Genomic DNA, 15943 nt, shown 5'->3' with positions numbered 1-15943 from the left:
AGGGACCTTGTCAAAGGCCTTACTGAAGTTCATATAGACAACATCCACTTGTCATGTGAGAGCACCTTCCAGATGTTTAAGCAATGTACCTTTAAGAAATGGAGCTGATCCTATTACTGAAGTGATGTCAGAGGGTGGGGGGAGCTGAGCTCACTTCTCCTTTTTGAGTTTCAGTTTGAGAACGCAGCTGGGAGTGTATGTGTGTTTTGCTGTGAACTGCATGAAGAAACACAGAGCTGGTCTGTTGATTTCTGCAATCCAAAGACTATAAATATATTGAATGTAACCTAATGTGCTCCAATTTTTGAAGGTTTGAAGTCTTTTGGATGTTTAAAGGAACAGTTTGAAGGATTATTTAGTGTTGTAGTCTTTTGGGGTTATCTTTGAAGTAATGGGTGTTAAGATATTCAATGTTTGTTTTTAAAAGGTTAACTTGAGTTCATAGAATAAACATTGTTTTGTTTTAAAAACCACTTGTCCATTTCTGCTGTATCACACCTGGAGAGAACGCCGTGTGCTTTCCACACCGCAATCTATTAAAGGTTGTGGGTCGGTTGAACTCCATGAAACACTTTGGGGTTCTGTAAACCCGGACCCATAACACACTGCCCTACCTGCATCAATCATCTTTGTGAACTCCTCGAAAAACTCTATCAAGTTAGTGAGATTAGACCTCCCCTTCACAAAACCATGCTGCCTCTCGCTAATACGTCCATTTGCTTCCAAATAGGAGAAGATCCTGTCTCCATAAGACCATAAGACATAGGAGCGGAAGTAAGGCCATTCGGCCCATCAAGTCCACTCCACCATTCAATCATGGCTGATTTCAACTCCATTTACCCGCTCTGTCTCCATAGCCCTTAATTCCTCGAGAAATCAATTTATCAACTTCTGTCTTAAAGACACTCAACGTCCCGGCCTCCACCAGCCTTCTGGCCCTGACAAATGCCTCCTTTTCCTTTTTGACGAGATCTACAATATCTCTCGTTATCCAAGGTTCCCGAAATTTGCCGTATTTATCCTTCTTCCGCACAGGAACATGTCGGCCCTGAATTCCTTTCAACTGACATTTGAAACCCTCCCACATGTCAGATGTTGATTTACCCTCAAACATCTGCCCCAATCTAGGTTCTTCAGTTCCTGCCTAATATTGTTATAATTAGCCTCCCCACAATTTAGCACATTCACCCTAGGACCACTCTTATCCTTGTCCACCAGCACTTGAAAACTTACTGAACTGTGGTCACTGTTTACGAAATGCTCTCCTACTGAAACTTCTACCACGTGTCCGGGAACATTCCCCAAGACCAGGTCCAGTATAGCCCCTTCCCTAGTTGGACGATCTACATATTGTTTTAAGAAGCCCTCCTGGATGCTCCTCACAAACTCTGTCCCATCCAAGCCCCGAGCACTAAGTGAGTCCCAGCCAATATTGGGGAAGTTAAAGTCTCTCATCACAACAAACCTGTTGCTTTTACTCCTTTCCAAAATCTGTCTACCTATCTGCTCCTCTGTCTCCCACTGGCTGTTGGGTGGCCTGTAGTAAACTCCTAACATTGCGATTGCACCCTTCTTATTCCTGATCTCTACCCATATGATGAAATGAATGAAATGTAAATTGCTTATTGTCACAAGTAGGCTTCAAATGAAGTTACTGTGAAAAGCCCCTAGTCGCCACATTCCGCGCCTGTTCGGGGAGGCTGTTACGGGAATTGAACCATGCTGCTGGCCTGCCTTGGTCTGTTTTCAAAGCCAGCCATTTAGCCCTGTGCTAAACAGCCCCTATAGCCTCACTGCCCTCTGAGGTGTCCTCCCCCAGTACAGCTGTGATATTCTCTCTACCCAGTAGCGCAACTCCTCCACCCCTTTTACATCCCCCTATATCCCACCTGAAACATCTAAATCCTGGAATGTTTAGCTGCCAATCCTTCCTTCCCTCAACCAGGTCTCTGTAATGGCAACAACATCATAGTTCCAAGTACTAATCCAAGCTCTAAGTTCATCTGCCTTACCTGTTATACTTCTTGCATTAAAACATATGCACTTCAGGCCACCAGTCCCGCTGTTTTCAGCAACATCTCCCTGCCTGCTCTTCCTCAGAGCCATACTGGCCCTATTCCCTAGTTCTCCCTCAATTTTTGCACCTTCTGACCTATTGCTGCGGTACCCACCCCCATGCCATACTAGTTTAAACCCTCCCGTGTGACACTAGCAAACCTCGTGGCCAGGATATTTATGCCTCTGCAGTTTAGATGCAACCCGTTCTTCTTATACAGGTCACACCTGCTCCCAGTGGTCCAGATAACAGAAACCCTCCTTCATACACCAGCTGTTTAGCCACATGTTTAGTTGCTCGATCTTCCTATTTCTAGCCTCACTGGCACGTGGCACAGGGAGTAATCCCGAGATTTCAACCTTAAAGGTCCTGTCTTTTAACTTTCTGCCTGGCTCCCTGAACTCCTACTGCAGGACCTCATGCCCTTTCCTGCCTATGTCGTTTGTACCAATGTGTGCGACGACCTCTGCCTGTTCGCTACCTGTTCGGAGACATCCTGGAACCTGGCACCAGGGAGGCAACATACCATCTTGGAGTCTCTTTCACGTCCACAGAGCGCCTATCTGTGCCCCTGACTATAGAATCCCCTATGACTGTTGCTCTTCTAAGCTTTGACCCTCCCTGCTGAACGTCAGAGCCAGCTGTGGTGCCACTGCTCTCGCTGCTGCTGTTTTCCCCTGATAGGCTATTCCCCGACAGTATCCAAAGGGGTATATCTGTTTGAGAGGGGACAACCACAGGGGATGCCAGCACTGACTGCCTGCCCCTTCTGGTGGTCACCCATCTCTCTGCTTGCACCTTGGTTGTGACCAATTCTCTATAACTCCTATTTATGACGCTTTCCGCCACCTGCATGCTCCTAAGTTCATCCAATTGCTGCTCCAACCGAACCACGCGGTCTGCGAGGAGCTGCCCTTGGTTACACTTGCTTCAGATGTAGTCGACCGGAACGCTGGAAGTGTCACAGATCTGCCACATCTCACAATTGGAGCACTGCACCCCGCTGAGTGACATTGAAGCACTAATTAATTAATTTAAAATAAACACTTGAATTACTGTTAGATTGAGTTACAATTAACTATATGGCCCTGACGCTAGATGATTTTTACTATAAAATTTACTGTAAAATCTCTGCCCTCAGATGAATGATGATCTTACTTTTACAATCATTTAATTACACTTTCAGCAGTAATAGTGTCCACTTGTCTTTAAAATAATAATTACTGCAGCAGTCACATGCACACCATCGCCCAGGCTTTTAACCATTACTGCACCAGATACAGATAGCAATATATGTACCAATTCCTACATTCATCACAAAAGAAACATTGCTAGATCAGTTGATCAGGAAGAGACTTGTTATGGGCCAGGGTTTAGAGAGCCCCAAAGTTCACCTGACCCACAACTTTGAATAGATCATGGTTCTGGGGAGCACATGGCCCGACTGCAGGTGTGATGCAACAGAAATATACAGCCAACTCTAAAAGCCTGTTTTAGTCTCTGTCCATAAGGTACTGCATGTGACCGTCTCCACCCCCAAAATCTTCAGAGGCTCTGAAAGAGCTATTGTCCACCACAATCCCCACTTAAACTGAAATACCACACCTGAAAAGCAACCACAATATGCTCACCCCTCACTGTCTTTAAGTTCACTAAGCCAATCCAATAGATAGACTTTTATCACAGACGAGCCCCCAATTTGTTATGGGCCAGGGTTTAGAGAGCCTCAAAGTGTATCATGGAGTTCACCTGACCCACAACTTTCAATAGATGGGGGTTATGGGGAGCACACGGCCCTACTCTGCAGCTGTGATGCGACAGAAATCTACAGTACTTTTAAATTAAAACACTGTTTATCTATGAAACCAGTGAACACTTTATAAATCCACAGTAAACATCTTAACAACTATCAACACCAATAATTGCCCCAAAGAATACAGTACATTCTAAGTAACTCTTAATCTTTCCTTGCAACATCCATAAGACAAAAAGAACCCTCTTTACAGAAAGACATCAGGTTTAACTTCACGACTGAGAACAGTTACCACTTTGAATTCACCAAATGAACATTCATAAGCTTGCAGAGATTCATTCACCTATTGCTGTGATTGCAGCTTTTTCAAGTCGAAAACAAAACTAAACACACCCTGTAACTGCAAGCCCAAACTGACAGTAAAAGCAGACAGACAGCCCAGCTCCACACAGACTCTGACATCACTGATAAACACCCATTTCTTAAAGGTACATCCACTACAGATATTTTATAAACATCCAATTCTTAAAAGTACTCTAACATGACACCTCCCCCCAAGAAAAAGAAATAAACCATCAACTTCAAGATGGTTTCATTTTTCACCTTTTCACTTTCCTTGAAGAAATATGGACAGTGAATATACATTTTTTTAACAAAACAAAACATGCAAACATTTAATAATAACATAGTCCATTTGTGTTCTTCCTCCAACTGGAATCATTCTTGATTGACAGTCTATTTGAACAAGAAGGTCATTGCATGATCCATCTGTTATGGGCCAGGGTTTAGAGAACCCCAAAGTGTATAAAAAGACCCACAACTTCAACAGATTGTGGTATGGGGAGCACACGGCCCACTCTACAGGTGTGGTACAGCAGAAATGGAAAAGTACTTTTTTAAAGCAAAACAATGTTTATTCTATGAACTCAAGTTAACCTTTTTAAAACATACAGTGAACATCTTAGCAACCATTAATTCAAATACAACCCCCAAAGAATACAACACTAAGTAATCCTTTAAGCTTTCCTTTTAACATCCATAAGCTTTAAAACACCTGTTACCAGAAGCACATCAGGTTAAAGTCACGACTGTTATTAGTTTTAAATCAGCAGGATCAATTTACAGTCTTTAGATTACAGAGAGATTCATACACCTTCTGGCTGTGACTGCAGCTATGCAGCTCCGAACACAAAACTAAAACGCTCCCTGCTGCCTGCTCAAAAAATAAAGTAAAAAGCTGACAGACAGCCCAGCTCCACCCACACTCTGACATCACTGATAATACCCATTTCTTAAAGGTACATTTCTTAAACACGCATTTCTTAAAGATACTCTCACATGACACATCCATTTCTCTACGCCTCGGCATTTCTCTTTAATGTCAGATACTTCAGTTCAATCTGATCACCGAGTCCCTTGTAATTCCCCAACACAGGAGCATTGGTTATCACAGCTTTCAGGCAGTCAAATGCCTGTTGAAACTCCGCTGTCCACTGAAATGTTTGACGTTTCTTCAGCAGGTCCATCAGTGGAACAAGCACTCTGCAAAAATTTGGCACAAATGTTCATGCCAAGAAATCGCATTATTTCCCTTCATGTCACGAGTATTGGAAACTCCTCAATAACTTTTGTTTTCACATCCCGTGTGACCATTCGACCCTGTCCGATTGTACGGCCAAGGAAAGTGACTTGGGCTTTGCCAAATTCACCTCTGGCTAGGTTTACCACCAAACCCGCCTCCTGAAGTCGATTGAATAACTCCATCAGATGTTTTAAATGTTCTTTTCTTGTCTGGCTGAAAATTACCAGATCGTCGCTGTATACCGTACAATTGGCTAATCCTGAAATGCCTTTCTTAGTTAACCGTTGAAATGTGGCTGGGGCGTTTTTCATGCCAAATGGCATAACTTTGAATTGGTATATACCATCTGGAGTCACAAAAGCTTAAATCTCCTTTGCCATTTCGGATAAAGCTACCTGCCAGTAACCTTTAAATAAATCCAATTCGGAAATATAAGCAGACTGTCCCACTTTCTCAATGCAATCCTCCAAACGTGGTATAGGATAAGAGTCCATTTTTGTAACTGCAATAACCTTTCTATAGTTCACACACAATTGTTGGGTACCGTCTGGTTTAGGCACCATCACTATGGGTGAGCTCCATTGGCTGCAACCCCCTTCAATTATGCCACTTTTAAGCATACTCTCAATCTGTTAACCTGTGCCAATTTTAAAAGGTTACATCTATATGGATGCTGTTTGATTGGAACAGCATTTCCCAGATCTACATCATGTATAGCCATTTTAGTACTTTCCAATTTATCTCCACACACTTGTCCATGTGATAGCAATAACTCTTTCAGGTCAGTTCGTTTTTCCTCTGGAAGATAACTCTACAATTTATCCCAATTTTTAAGAACATCCTCATTTTCCAATTTAATTTGAGGTATGTCGAAATCAGTCACCTGGGTTTGGTTCGTCACTTATGGTTAGAATCATTAAAACCTCCTTTTTCTCTCCTTCCCTTTCAAAGTACCTTTTAAGCATATTCACATGAGACACTTGGTGATTCTTCCTTCTATCTGGTGTTTTTACCACATAATTCACCTCACTTAATTTACTTTAAATCTGATAAGGTCCACAAAACCTTGCTTTTAAAGGTTCACCTACCACTGGTAACAACACTAAAACGTTATCTCCACTGGCAAAACTACAAACTTTGGATTTCTTGTCCGCGACCCGTTTCATCACATTTTAAATGTTGTCTAGCCAATTCACCTGCTCTATTTAATCGTTCCCTAAAATTTGACACGTAACCCAATAATGTAATTTCCGATTCCTCACCCACTAATTTTTCCTTTATCAATTTAAGTGGTCCTCTTACCTCATGACCAAAAATTAGTTCAAAAAGACTAAATTTGGTTGACTTATTAGGTGCATCCCTAATTGCAAACAGTACAAATGGAATTCCTTTATCCCAATCCTCTGGATAATCTTGACAATAAGACCTCAACATTGTCTTTAATGTCTGATGCCACCTTTCTAATGCTCTCTGCGATTCTGGATGGTACGCAGTTGATTTGAATTGTTTTATTCCTAAGCTATCCTTTACTTCTTTGAATAACCTCGAGGTAAAATTTGATCCTTGATCCGATTGTATTTCTGTGGGTAGTCCATATCTTGTAAAGAATTTAAGTAACTCCTCCACAATCCTTTGAGTATCTCTTCAATCTTACGTACTGGATTGGCCTCGGGAGACCTAGTAGACAAATCCATTATAATCAAAAGATAGTGATTCCCAGTTTTTGTTTTAGGAAGCGGTCCTACGCAATCAATTAAGACCCTTGTGAAAGGTTCCTCAAATGCTGGAGTGGGCATTACGGGCGCTGGTTTTATCACTGCTTGAGGTTTCCCTATCACTTGACATGTGTGACATGATCGCTAAAATTTAACTACATCTTTATGTAGTCCAGGCCAATAAAAATGTTTTTGGATTTTAGCTTGAGTTTTCCTTACTCCCAAATGACCTCCCACTGGTACCTCATATGCAACTCGCAACACCTCCTTTCTATACCCTCCCGGCAATACCACTTGATGAACATCTGCCCACTTTTCACCCGCCTGCAGATGTGAAGGTCTCCATTTCCTCATCAAGACATAATTTTTACAGTAATAACGCTCCGGTGTATACTCTTCTGTGTATGCTTTCTGATACATCCGTTTTATTGCTATATCTTTCTGTTGTAACTCCGCCAATTTTCCTGAACTAAAAATATCCGCCTGATCCTCCACCTCTTCTTGTTCTTTTTCAACCATCTGATCAAAAATCGTTTCTGATAATTGCACTTCAACTTCATCTTCACTCTTTGATTTCTCCTCTTGTCTTAACCTGTGACTTTGCGACCTTGTTACTACACAATCTGGAAAAATCCCAGGATACCCATCCTTCAACACTTCAGTTGTCTGATTTTCCACTGGCTTATCAACCACAGTCGGCATTACTCCCACCTGCGATCCAGCTATATCATGACCCAAGATAAACTGTATTCCTGGACAAGATAGTTTCCCTATTGCTCCGACTACCACTTCACCACTCTTCACTGGACTTTCCAACCTTACCTTATATAATGGAACACTCCTCTTCTCACCCTGAATTCCACAAATTACCACCTTTTCTGGCACATTCTTCCCAAACTACATAACTCCGAATCTCTTACCATTAAAGATGGACTCAGTCCTGTATCTCTTAAAATTGTGACTTCTTTACCTGCTCCTTTTGGTGCACATGAGTAAACTTTACCCACACAAGTAAATTCTTTAAAGACATCCGGCACCTTCTTATCAATCACCTCTTGATCAAGCTGTACAACCTTTTGTACCTCCTTCGCTTCAATTGGGCTTTCCTTTACCACTTTAACAAACCCCACTGTCTTATCCTGTTTTACCACATCAGCTGTCCCATCGCTTTTCTTCAACCACCAACACTGTGACTTTACATGGCCTAGTTTATTACAGTGAAAACATTTGAAACTTTTCATGTCTCTTCCACCCTCCTGGATTTCCGTTTTAGTCTGAGGTACACTCTCCTTATTATCTCCCATCAGATCTCCTTTACCTTTATGACTTGAGTATTTCTTATGTTCCCAGTTTCTATCCCTCACAGGCTGAAACTGATGTTGGAAACCAAACTTTGATTTATGTACTAATTCATAATCATCTGCCATTTCTGCTGCTCATCTCGCAGTTTTAACCCTCTGCTCTTCCACATGAGTTCTCACTACATCAGGGATTGAATTTTTAAACTCCTCCAAAAGTACAATTTCTCTGAGAGTTTCATACCTTTGTCTTTAGGTTTCAGTCACTAGTTCATATTCACCTAAGATGGATTTTTTCACCTCCTCATATGACCCAGATACCTCCTCCGGTAGTGATGCAAACACTTCACTCACCCTACCTATCAGCTTTGTTTGAACCCGTAATACCCACATGTCCTGTGGCCATTTTATTTGTTTAGCCACCTTCTCAAATGAAATGAAAAAGTCTTCCACCTCCTTCTCGTCAAACATTGGCAATGCTTGGACATATTTAAATAGATCCCCATGACTCCTTCGACTATGACGCTCTTTCTCACTATCCTCATCTCTGTTATCCAACTGTACATTTCCCCTTACATCCATCAATTTTAACTGACTGTGATGTTTCATGGCCATTTTCTGAAGTTCAAACTCTCTCTTTATCTTTTTCCCTGATATGCATCTCCCTTTCTCTTTCTTTTTGTTCTACTGGGGCTATTTGTTCCGTTTTCCTTTCTTCTCTCTCTTTTTCCTCTGTATCTCTTTTGTATTCAAGCTGCTTCAATTCTTTCTCATGTTCAATTTGTTTAATTTGCAACTGAATTTTTGCCATTTCCAGTGAGTCAGACTGTATCTCATTAAATGCTGTATTTTAAATCCTTAACCACCATCATAATTACCTCATCTTTTCGCATTTTGTCAGGTAATGTTAACTGCAATGTTTTTGTTAACCCTAAAAGCCTGTTTTTAGTCTCTGTCCGCAAGGTACTGCATGTGACAGTCTCCACCCGCAATAACGTCTGAGCCTCTGAAAAAGCCATTGTCCACAACGCACTCCCTCTTTAAACTGAAATACCACACCTGAAAAGCGACCACAATATGCTCACCTCTCACTGTCTTTAAGTTCACTAAGCCTGTCATGGAAATCATAGTAAAGACTAATTCCTCGAGGTTCGATTTAAGGAAATTAGCACAGGGCTAAATCGCTGGCTTTGAAAGCAGACCAAGGCAGGCCAGCAGCACGGTTCAATTCCCGTACCAGCCTCCCCGAACAGGCGCCGGAATGTGGCAACTAGGGGCTTTTCATGGTAACTTCATTTGAAGCCTACTTGTGACAATAAGCGATTTTCATTTTCATACTTGTGGAGAGAGAGTGTTTCAGCTGCAAAGCCAAGGCACTGCACTCTGAGTTATGCAGTCAAAAACCATTATATTTATAGTGTGAAATAAACAACTTTGAAGAGATAAAGCTTGGGAACATACGCAAGCGGAAATATGAATGTTTTGCCCTTGGTTTAATAACAACTCGAGTACGCATTTTGTTGTCCTTTGGAAGAACAACTTATTATCATAATAATGCAGAGTACAAAATACTAAGCAATATTTAGTTTACATTTCTTGACCTACTTATTTTCACGAATAGCAGTGTTAACGTATAGTCAATATTCCCAGCATGCTTCTAAATTGGTAACTCATTAACTTCCCTTCCACAATTCCCTCCTTGTTGATCTTTTGATCAACACCTTTTAATAAATTATCGTGTCCTCCATAGAGAAGGGTGGTCTATAATGTAAGGGGAACGGACGTATGACAGTTCCCTGCGTGTTATGAGCTGGTAGCAAGGAGGCAAGGCGACTAGGGCTGTTCTCCCGTGTTAGTACTATAAAAATATCTTGCACAATATTAAAACAATAACCATGCGACAATCAAGATTGCAATGGCGATTATAATCCAGAACACAATCCTCTGTTCTGACAATCCTACCATACAAAGCCAAAGTCCCATCCCTCATTTTCGTGTAATCTTGTTACCTCTCTACGAATGTGATCCACCAGATTATCAATTTCTCTGAGTTATCAGGGATGTATGTGCAACAGTCACTTCCAATCAGGGCACAAGTGCCTCCCTTTCCAGCTAACAAGAAATCTATAGCCATTCTATTCTGCAGGGAAACCGCTCTTATAGCAACCATCTCAGTTTCTATATGATTAACAGCTTCTGCAGTGTCATTAGCTACCTGCTCAAGGATGTCTCGTAGTTCGCGTAGTTCGTATGCCTTCGTGGCTATTCCTAATGGTGGTATCATTATTCCCAGAATTTGTGCCTATGTCATAATACTTTGTGCCGTCCTATGATGGGGATGGTCCTGCAATTGCTGAATGTGATGCACATAAGCGACTATGCATCCAAAATAGCAGGAGCCTTCCCAATTTTCTGGTATGGCCACAGATAAAATGTGTGCCGTTATATGCGGTCAGGTTTCCTTTACGATCAGAATCAATAGTCTAATCGATCCCCATCCCAGGAGCCTCCACTAGTTTGATTTTCAACTCCTGACCAATCAAAGATGAATAGTCCTTTAGCTGTAAGGTGGAACATAGAGGGTTGCCAATTCAAGGTCTGATCACACTGACTTGTGCCGACTGGGTAGGTCCCATATATTTTATGTTTCCTAAAGCATATGCTACCCTTTGGGATTCCAGTGTAATTGGGAAGGATCAAACAGGGCATTTAATGTGTTACATTAAACCTAGGCCCCCACCATTCCTCAAACCTATTCGTATCGTATCCAGCTAATCTCCAATCGAACATATTCTATGTATCTTCACCACGTCCTGTACTATTTTGTCTTAGAGCCCATTCTACTATCTCTTTACTGGCGAATGGGATAGGTCGCACAGGGAAGCCCTCCCCAAGCATCTGGGAATTTGTGGACAAACCCAACAACTGAATTTATTTACCCTCTCTGCGTATGAGTGAGACATGTATATTAAGGTGTTAGTATGCAGTTTACCCTCTACATGATGTTGGATTAATATGATAATATAAAAACATCAACACCGTCATTCTCTTCTGGTTAGCGTTTCGCTAGTACTCTCAATGTTCCGTATGATGTAGTTTACATGAGTTGCGTGGATCCCATCTGGCTTTTCTTTTACTTTAACAGCTGTTCGGATTGTTAGCAGTACTTGGTAGGGTCCATTTCAGATATACTTGATCTCCAGGTTTAAAGGGTGTGTATTTCCATATGTTTTTTTTCAGCGGTTTCACACATGGCCTGGGCATATTTTAGTGATGCCTCATCTGCCCATATTAAGGCTACTGCCGCTGGAGTCTTTGGGTGTTTAGTTCCAGTTGTCATGGGACGTTCCATTAATATCTCATACGAGGTTAAACCCGTATTACGATTTCTCTGATTTCTCAGGGCATACATTCCTATGGGCATGGCATCTGGCCATAGCAGCCCATTTTGCTGATACACTTTTGTAACTGCAGTTTTAATCATTCCTTCTGCCCTTTCCACCATTCCTGAGGATTGTGGCTGATATGGTATTTGCAATTTCCAATCAAATCCCATGGCTTCTGTCAGGGCTTTGGTCAATTTGCTAGTGAAATGAGTTCCCCTGTCACTGTTAATACACATTGGTATCCAAAACCTAGGTATTATTTCCTTTAACTATTCTCTGCTACCAGAATATTTACCATTGTTCTAGCATCATCTCTTTTGGTTGGAAAAGCCTCCACCCACCGTGAAAACATGTCCACGATCACCGATTATTCCTTTGACAAATCATACATGCACTTCAACTTCATCTTCACTCTTTGATTTTTCCTCTTGTCTTAACCTGTGACTTTGCGACCTTGTTACTACACAATCCGGAAAAGTCCCAGGATATTCGTCCTTCAACACTTCAGTTGTCTGATTTTCCACTGGCTTATCAACCACAGTAGGCATCACTCCCACCTGTGATCCAGCGATATCATTACCTAAGATAAGCTTTATCCACACAAGTAAATTCTTTAAAAAGATCTGGCACCTTCTTATAAATCAACTCTTGATCAGGCTGTACAATCTTTTGCACCTCCTTTGCTTCCCTTGGGCTTTCCTTTACCACTTTTAACAAACCCCACTGTCTTATCCTGTTTTACCACATCAGCCTTCCCAATGCTTTTCTTCAACCACCAACACTGTGACTTTACATGGCCAAGTTTATTACAGTGAAAACATTTGAAACTTTTGACACTCTCCTTATTATCTCCCATCAGATCACCTTAACCTTTACCACTTGAGTATTTCTCCTGTCCCCAGTTTCTATCCCTCACATGCTGAAACTGATGTCGGAAACCAAACTTTGATTTATGAACTAATTCATAATCATCTGCCATTTCTGCTGCTAGTCTTGCAGTTTTAACCCTCTGTTCTTCCACATGAGTTCTCACTACATTAGGAATTGAATTTTTAAACTCCTCCAAAAGTATAATTTCTCTGAGAGCTTCATACGTTTGGTCTACTTTCAAAGCCCTTATCCACCTATCAAAATTGTCTTGATGGCAACATGCTTTTAGCCAAGAGCGATGCTCCTGTAGAGAGGCTTGCTCCTGCGCATGTTTTAACTTTGTCAGAGGCAACAATATCGCTCCTCCTAAAGAAGGAAAAAGACCCGCTGCAATGCGGGTCCTATAGGCCCATTTCCCTCCTGAATGTGGACGCTAAGATTCTGGCCAAGGTAATGGCAATGAGGATAGAGGATTGTGTCCCGTGGGTGGTTCATGAGGACCAAACTGGGTTTGTGAAGGGGAGACAGCTGAATACAAATATACGGAGGCTGCTAGGGGTAATGATGATGCCTCCACCAGAGGGGGAAGCGGAGATAGTGGTGGCGATGGATGCCGAGAAAGCATTTGATAGAGTGGAGTGGGATTATTTGTGGGAGGTGCTGAGGAGATTTGGTTTTGGGGATGGGTATATCAGATGGGTACAGTTCCTGTATAGGGCCCCGATGGCGAGCGTGGTCACGAATGGACGGGGGTCTGACTATTTTCCGCTCCATTGAGGGACGAGGCAGGGATGTCCTCTGTCCCCGTTATTGTTTGCACTGGCGATTGAACCCCTGGCCATAGCATTGAGGGGTTCCAGGAAGTGGAGGGGAGTACTCAGGGGGGAGAAGAACACCGGGTATCTCTGTATGCGGATGATTTGTTGCTGTATGTGGCGGACCCGGCGGAGGCGATGCCAGAGATAATGCGGATACTTGGGGAGTTTGGGGATTTTTCAGGGTATAAACTGAACATGGGGAAAAGTGAGTTGTTTGTGGTGCATCCATGGGAGCAGAGCAGAGAGATAGAGGATTTACCGTTGAGGAAGGTAACAAGGGACTTCCGGTACTTGGGGATCCAGATAGCCAAGAATTGGGGTACATTACACAGGCTTAATTTAACGCGGTTGGTGGAACAGATGGAGGAGGACTTTAAGAGATGTCCCTGTCACTGGCAGGTAGGGTGCAGGCAGTTAAAATGGTGGTCCTCCCGAGATTCCTTTTTGTGTTTCAGTGCCTCCCGGTGGTGATCACGAAGGCTTTTTTCAAAAGAATCGAGAAGAGTATTATGGGTTTTGTGTGGGCTGGGAAGACCCCGAGAGTGAGGAGGGGATTCTTGCAGCGTAGTAGGGACAGTGGGGGGGCTGGCACTACCGAGCCTAAGTGAGTACTACTGGGCCGCCAATGTTTCAATGGTGTGTAAGTGGATGGGAGAAGGGGAGGGAGCGGCGTGGAAGAGATTGGAGAGGGCGTCCTGCAGGGGAACTAGCCTACAAGCAATGGTGACGGCACCGTTGCCGTTCTCACCAAAGAAATACACCACAAGCCCGGTGGTGGTGGCTACATTGAAAATTTGGGGGCAGTGGAGACGGCATGGGGAAGGACGGGAGCTTCGGTGCGGTCCCCGATAAGAAACAATCATAGGTTCGTTCCGGGGAGAATGGATGGGGGATTTGGAGCATGGCAAAGAGCTGGGGTAGTACAACTGAGAGATCTGTTTGTAGATGGGACGTTTGCGAGTCTGGGAGCGCTGACGGAAAAATATGGGTTGCCCCAAGGGAATGCATTTCGGTACATGCAATTGAGGGATTTTGCGAGGCAACAGGTGAGGGAATTCCCGCAGCTCCCGACGCAGGAGGTGCAGAATAGAGTGATCTCAGAGACATGGGTGGGGGATGGTAAGGTGTCGGACATATACAGGGAAATGAGGGACGAGGGGGAGATCATGGTAGATGAGCTGAAAGGGAAATGGGAAGAAGAACTGGGGGAGGAGATTGAGGAGGGGCTGTGGGCTGATGCCCTACGTCGGGTAAACTCATCGTCCTCGTGTGCCAGGCTAAGCCTGATACAATTTAAGGTGTTACACAGGGCGCATATGACTGGAGCACGGCTTAGTAAATTTTTGGGGGTAGAGGATAGGTGTGCAAGATGTTCGAGAGGTCCAGTGAATCACACCCACATGTTCTGGTCATGCCCGGCACTGCAGGGGTTCTGGGTGGGGGTGGCAAAGGTGCTTTTGAAGGTGGTGGGGGTCCGGGTCGAACCAAGCTGGGGTTGGCTATATTTGGGGTTGCAGAAGAGCCGGGAGTGCAGGAGGCGAGAGAGGCTGACGTGTTGACCTTTGCGTCCCTAGTAGCCCGGCGCAGGATATTGTTAATGTGGAAGGAAGCCAAACCCCCGGGTGTGGGGACCTGGATAAACGACATGGCAGGGTTTATAAAGTTAGAACGGATTAAGTTCGTGTTAAGGGGTTCGGCTCAGGGGTTCACCAGGCGGTGGCAACCGTTCGTCGATTACATCACAGAAAGATAGAGGGAATGGAAAAGAAGTAGACAACAGCAGCAACACGGGGGGGGGGGAATCGGACGGACTCTCAGAGATGTTATTGTATATGTATAATATGTATAGGTATTTGTTATAGGTAATTGTATATTGGATTGTTGGATTGTATTTTTGGAGAGTATTTATTTATTTGTTTAAAACTGGCCACTGTTATTTATATTGCTTTATTGTTGTTTAAAAGAAACACTACGTACTGTTATGTTTGGCCAAAAATCTTGAATAAAATATATTTTTTTTAAAAAAGAGTGTTGCAGGGTTGACAGCTGGCGCTCGCTTGTAGTTAAAGTTGGTTTTAGAGAGGATTACTTCGTACCCAGTGTGTCGACCGCAGTAAAATGCTACGTTGCGGATGAATTAAGCAGCAGAAAACTGATATTTTCTACTATGGCCGCTGTGGCTGCTACTGCTCTTAAGCAACTTGGCATACCCTGTACCACAGCACATAAGGCCACCGAGTAATAGGCAAGGGGTCTTTTCCCTCCTCAATGCTCTTGCAAATCCCCCTGTTTCATTCACATAAAGAGTAAAGGGCTTGCTGAAATTAGGACGTCCCAAGGCAGGGGCGCTAATCATGGCTTGTTTCAAATTACGAAATGCTTGCTCCCTCTCTGGTAATAACTGAAGGGGCGTCCTGTAGGGTAGCCTTGCGCAGTACTGCGTCCATCTCCCTGCAGTCCGGTAT

The sequence above is a fragment of the Scyliorhinus torazame genome, chromosome 10 (assembly GCF_047496885.1).
Source record: "Scyliorhinus torazame isolate Kashiwa2021f chromosome 10, sScyTor2.1, whole genome shotgun sequence".
Lineage (NCBI taxonomy): Eukaryota > Metazoa > Chordata > Chondrichthyes > Carcharhiniformes > Scyliorhinidae > Scyliorhinus > Scyliorhinus torazame.
Note: the sequence above shows the minus strand (reverse complement) of the source record.